Genomic DNA, 5,771 nt, shown 5'->3' with positions numbered 1-5,771 from the left:
CCCGTCTCGGCCTCCCAAAGTGCTGGGATTACAGGCTTGAGCCACCGCGCCCGGCAGAGGTTTTTTTTTTAGACAGAGTCTTACTCTGTCATCCAGGCTGGAGTGCAGTGGCATGATCTTGGCTCACTGCAACCTCTGCCTCCCGAGTTCAAACGATTCTCCCACCTCAGCTTCCTCAGCAGCTGGGACTACAGGTGTCCGCCACCACGCCTGGCTAACTTTTGTATTTTTAGTAGAGATGGGGTTTCGCCATGTTGGCCAGGCTGGTCTCCAACTCCTGATCTCAAGTGATCTGCCCGCCTCAGCCTCCCAAAGTGTTGGGATTACAGAGATGAGCCACTTCACCCGGACAGACAGCATAGGTTCTTTTTTTGAGACAGTCTTGCTCTGTCGCCCAGGCTGGAGGGCAGTGGTGCAATCTCAGCTCACTGAAACCTCCGCCTCCCAGGTTCAAGTGATTCTCATGCCTCAGCCTCCTGAGTAGCTGCGATTATAGGCACGCACCACCACACCCAGCTAAATTTTGTATTTTTAGTAGAGACAGGGTTTCACCATGTTAGCCTGGCTGGTCTCAAACTCCTGACCTCAAATGATCCACCCACCTCAGCCTCCCAAAGTGCTGGGATTACAGGCATGAACCATCACGCCTGGCCAAACAACATAGATTTTAAGACAAAAACTATAAAAAGAGACAAAGAAAGTGATTATATAGTGATAAAGGGGTCAATTCAACAAGAGTGTTTAACAACTGTAAATATATATGCACCCAACTGGGGCACCCAGACATATAAAGCCAATATTATTAGAGTTGAAGAGAGGAATAAACCCCAATACAATAATAGCTAGAGGCTTTAACACCTCACTTTCAGCATTGGACAGATCATCCAGACAAAAAATTAACAAAGAAATGTCCGACTTAATCTGTACTATAAACCAAATAGACCTAATAGATATTCACAGAACATTTTATCCAACAGCTGCAGAATACACATTCTTCTACTCGACACATGGATCATTCTCAAAGATAGACCATATGTTAGGTAACAAAACAAATTTTAGGCCGGGCACAGTGGCTCACGCCTCTAATCCCAACACTTTGGGAGGCTGAGGCGGGTGGATCATGAGGTCAGGAGATTGAGACCATCCTGGCTAACATGGGGAAACCCCGTCTCTACTAAAAATACAAAAAATTAGCCAGGCATGGTAGTGGGCGCCTGTAGTCCCAGCTACTCAGGAGGCTGAGGCAGAAGAATGGAGTGAACCCGGGAGGTGGAGCTTGCAGTGAGCCAAGATTGCACCACTGCACTCCAGCCTGGGCGACAGAGCAAGACTCCATCTCAAAAAACAACAACAACAACAACAACAAAAAAACAAGTCTTAAAACATTCAAAAATTGCTATATACATGAGTGGAAAAAAATAAATAGATACAGAATAGAGCACAAGCAGGATCTTAAAAAATGGTTTAAAAAGCCAGTTGCAGTGACTCACGCCTGTAATCCCAGCACTTTGGGAGGCTGAGGAGGGTAGATCAACTAAGGTCAGGAGTTCAAGACCAGCCTGACCAATATGGTGAAACCCTACCTCTACTAAAAATACAAAAATTAGCCGGGCGTGCTGGCACATGCCTGTAATCCCAGTGACTTAGGGAGGCTGAGGCAGGAGAATCACTTGAACCAGGGAGTAAGAGGTTGCAGTGAGCCAAGATCAGGCCAGCACTGGACCAGCTGGTGAATTTGCTGAAGGTGAGCGACATTGCCGGTGAGATGCAGGGCCAGCCTGAGTGTGGCCCAGGATGAGCTGGTGATCTTCAGTGAGGAGCTGGCCCACCTCTACCATCATGTGTGCATGTGAAACAACTGGAGGCCCAGCTCTGTCACGGGGGACTACTACCTGAGGGCCAGGGCGGGGCCAGCTGCACCAGCCCCACGGGCAACTCCTCCATCCTCCTACCCAAGGGGCTGCTGGCTACAGAGGCAGGCCAAGCACACAGTGGGACCAGGGACATCAGCCCTTCACGTAGCTCCTCGCTGCCATTGCCCCTGGGTGACCCATGCTGGGAGCCCATGGATATCTACCACCTGACTGGTATCATGTGCCACCAGATCAAGCACCTGCAGGCAGCTGTGAACCACATAATGGAGCTGTTGTGGCGGCGCATCACCTCACAAGAGCTGGGCCCAACCATGGACAAGTTCAAGGAGGCTGTCATGGAAGAGATCCTCAGGTTGCAGTCGCTGCTCAGCACCAAGCGGGAGCAGTTCACCAGGCTGCGCACTGTGCTGCAGGCCAGCCAGCAGGCAGCCAAGGTGGCCCTCACCAAGCTGAAGGGCAAGAATGAGAAGGAGAAGACCATGTTTACCAAGACCAGGAGGAAGCTGTGCAATGAGCTCCAGTTGCCCACCTCTGAGGAGGACGTGGCCACCTTCTCCTCACTGTGTGCCATGTTTGCCACCAGGAGAAACGAGTACATTGCAGCTGGATGAGACGCAGCAGCAGCTGTCAGCTGCAGAGGATGAGAAGGCACTGAACTCGCTGCTGCGCATGGTCATCCTGCAGAAGCTGGCACTGACCCAGTGGCTGGAGCTGCTCAAGCTGGATCACACAGACCTGATGTGACCCCACCAAAGCTGCCCCCAACGCCAAGCCAGCCACCCCAAGCTTAAGTTATGCCTGCGCCTGCGCCCGTGACAGGGCCAAGGGCACTGGGCTGGCCAACCAGGTGTTCCACATTACAGGTGTAAGCAACCGTGCCTGGCCCAGTCCCTGAGTTTTTAATGGGACGGAAAAAAAGCTTTAATGTTGGCCAGAGTGATGGCTCACGCCTATAATCCCAACACTTTGTGAGGCCAAGGCAGGAGGATGGCTTGAGCTCAGGAGTTGGAGACCAACCTGGGCAACCTAGCGAGACTGAGACCATGTCTCTACAAAAAAGTAGTGGGGCATGGTGGCATGTACCCGTGGTCCCAGCTTCTTGGGCTGAGGTGGGAGGATCACTTGAGCCCTGCAAATCAAGATTGCAGTGAGTCATCATCACGCTGCTGCACTCAGCCTGGGCAATAGAGTAAAAAAAAAACAAAACGCTTTAATGTTGAGGATGTTGAGAGCTGCTGCGTGGAAAGGCCTCTGTACAGGCTGAAGAACCTTCCCTGGCTGCCAGGCTTGCCAAGAGCCCTCTAGAAATGCCCACCATGGGGCTATTTGTTACAATGTTTTTTTTTATCTGATCAACCTGTGCACTTTTGATATTTTGATACTATATTTGCTTCCTTAATTCCTCACGCACTGACAGTCTCAGATGCCGTGGTCTACACTCATGGGCCTGTCGCTGCCTGCCCCAGCTCACTCTGTGTTGGTCTGGTGTCAGCACGAGGAAGAGCTGTGTGCTCTGTAGCATGTAGCTCTAGATTGTGGAGATTAGGGCTTTGACCAGAGAATTCACCAGAGAAGGCATCTAGACCTGAGTTTTTATTTGTGCAAAATTTTTGTCTTACAAATTCAATTTCTTGTTATAGGTCTATTCAGATTTTCTATTTATTTTTTATTTTTATTTTACTTATTTTTTTTTTTGAGGTGGCATCTCACTCTGTTGCCCAAGATGGAGTGCACTGGCGCAGCCTTGGCTCACTGCTGCCTCTCAGGTTCAAGCAATTCTCCTGCCTCAGCCTCCCAGGTAGCTGGGATTACAGGCATGCGCAATGACACTATTCTAATTTTTGTATTTTTTAGTAGAACTCTTGACCTCAGGTGATCCACCCGTCTTGGCCTTCCAAAGTGCTGGGACTACAGGCGTAAGCCACCGCACCCAGCGTCGTTTTTTTGTTTTTTTGTTTTTGAGACGAAGTCTCACTGTGTCACCCAGGCTGGAGTGCAGTAGTGCAGTCTCGGCTCACTGCAACTTACACCTCCTGGGTTCAAGCAATTCTTGTGCCTCAGCCTCCCGAGTAGCTGGGATTACAGGTGTGTGCCACCACGCCTGTCTAATTTGTTGTATTTTTAGTAGAGACAGGGTTTCGCCATGTTGGCCAGGCTGGTCTCAAATTCCTGACCTCAGGTGATCCGCCCACCTCAGCCTCCCAAAGCTGGGATTACAGACATGAGCCACCATGCCTAGTCAGATTTCTTATTTATTTTTGAATCAATGATTGATGAGAAGCAATTGGCATTGGGTCAGAATTTTAAATGAAAAAAAATTTTTTTGTTTTTTGGAGACAGAGTCTCGCTCTGTTGCCCAGACTGGAGCACAGTGGGACAATCTCGGCTCACTGCAGCCTCCGCCTCCTGGGTTCAAGCTATTCTCATGCCTCAGCCTCCCAAGTAGCTGAGACTACAGGCATCCGCCAGCACGCCCAGCTAATAGGGTTTCACCATGTTGCCCAGGCTCAGGCATTCCACCCGCCTCAGCCTCCCAAAGTGCTAGGATTATAGGTGTGAGCCACCATGCCTGGCCAAAATGAACATATTTTTTGATTCAGCAATTCCGATCCGAAGAACTAATTTCAGTTATATGTTGCCATATGCTAAAGTTCAGTGGCATAAAACAATAACCATGTTATTATGCTCACAGATTCTGTGGTTCAATAATTCAGGTAGGGCACAGTGGAAATAGATTACCTCCATCCCACATGTCTGGGCCCTAATCTGAGAAAATCCAAACACTTGGGAAGGGAAGCAACTCAAATGACAGAGGCTTGGAGTCATTAGCATCTGACTTAAGGTGACTTGAAGACCAGGGCTTTCTAAAGGTTACTTACGTGTAGTCTTTCTATGTGACAGGCTTCTCATAGCATGGTGACTGGATTCCAAAAGATAGCTCTCCAAGAGGGAGCTGCCAGAGAGCAGGTGTTCTGTGAAGACCAGATGGAAATTGCATGACCTTTTATGATCTAGAATGATGTCTCCCACAGTCCATTATTTGAAGCAGTTACTAGTTCCAAAGAGCATGTGAAGTGGGAGATATTGTTGTGGACATTTCTGGGAAATACAGTCTGTCAGACTTTTTACACAAATACTTGTATTTGTTAAGTGTAAAAAGGGAGGCAGAACAATAACTACAGCAGTCTCATTCACAAAGTTTTACAATGTGTACATATGCGTAGGTGCAAATGCGTAGAGAGAGAACCAGAAAGTAATGGGATTTTCTTTTTTTTTCTTTTTTTGAGACCGAGTTTCGCTCCTGTTGCCCAGGTTGGAGTGCGATAGCGCGATCTAGGCTCACTGCAACCTCTGCCTCGCGGGTTCAAGCAATTCTGTCTCAGCCTCTTGAGAAGCTGGGATTACAGGCACATGCCACTATGCCTGGCTAATTTTTGTATTTTTAGTAGAAATGGGGGTTTCATCATATTGGTCAGGCTGGTCTCGAACTCCTGACCTCAGGTGATCTGCCTGCCTCGGCCTGCCAACGTGCTGGAATTACAGGCGTGAGCCACTGTGCCCGGCCGGGATTTTCATACTGATTATCTCTGTAATGGGGAATAAGGAGATAGGTAAAGTGGGACTTTCACATTTTGATCTACATTCTTTTGTATTATATGAAAATTATTTTTTATCTGAGTAATAAAATATCAATGTTGAATCCATAGTCATCAATAAAAAGGAACCAACTACTGATGCATGCAACAAGATGGATAAATCTCCAAAGCATATATGCCAAGTGAAAGAAACCGGGCCAGGCTCAGTGACTTATGCCTGTAATCCCAGCACTTTGGGAGGCCAAGGCAAGAGAATTGCTTGGGCCAAGGAGTTCAAGACCAGCCTGGGCAACATAGTGGG

At 48.4% G+C, this 5,771-nt stretch overlaps 1 pseudogene; it reads left to right on the top strand.

The window, feature by feature from the left end:
• Positions 1-2,769, top strand: part of LOC105517475 — a 15,319-nt pseudogene extending 12,550 nt beyond the window's left edge.
• The last annotated feature ends 3,002 nt before the right edge of the window (positions 2,770-5,771 follow it).

The sequence above is a fragment of the Colobus angolensis genome, unplaced genomic scaffold (assembly GCF_000951035.1).
Source record: "Colobus angolensis palliatus isolate OR3802 unplaced genomic scaffold, Cang.pa_1.0 Scaffold30, whole genome shotgun sequence".
Lineage (NCBI taxonomy): Eukaryota > Metazoa > Chordata > Mammalia > Primates > Cercopithecidae > Colobus > Colobus angolensis.
Note: the sequence above shows the minus strand (reverse complement) of the source record. Positions and strands in the feature narration are given on the sequence as shown.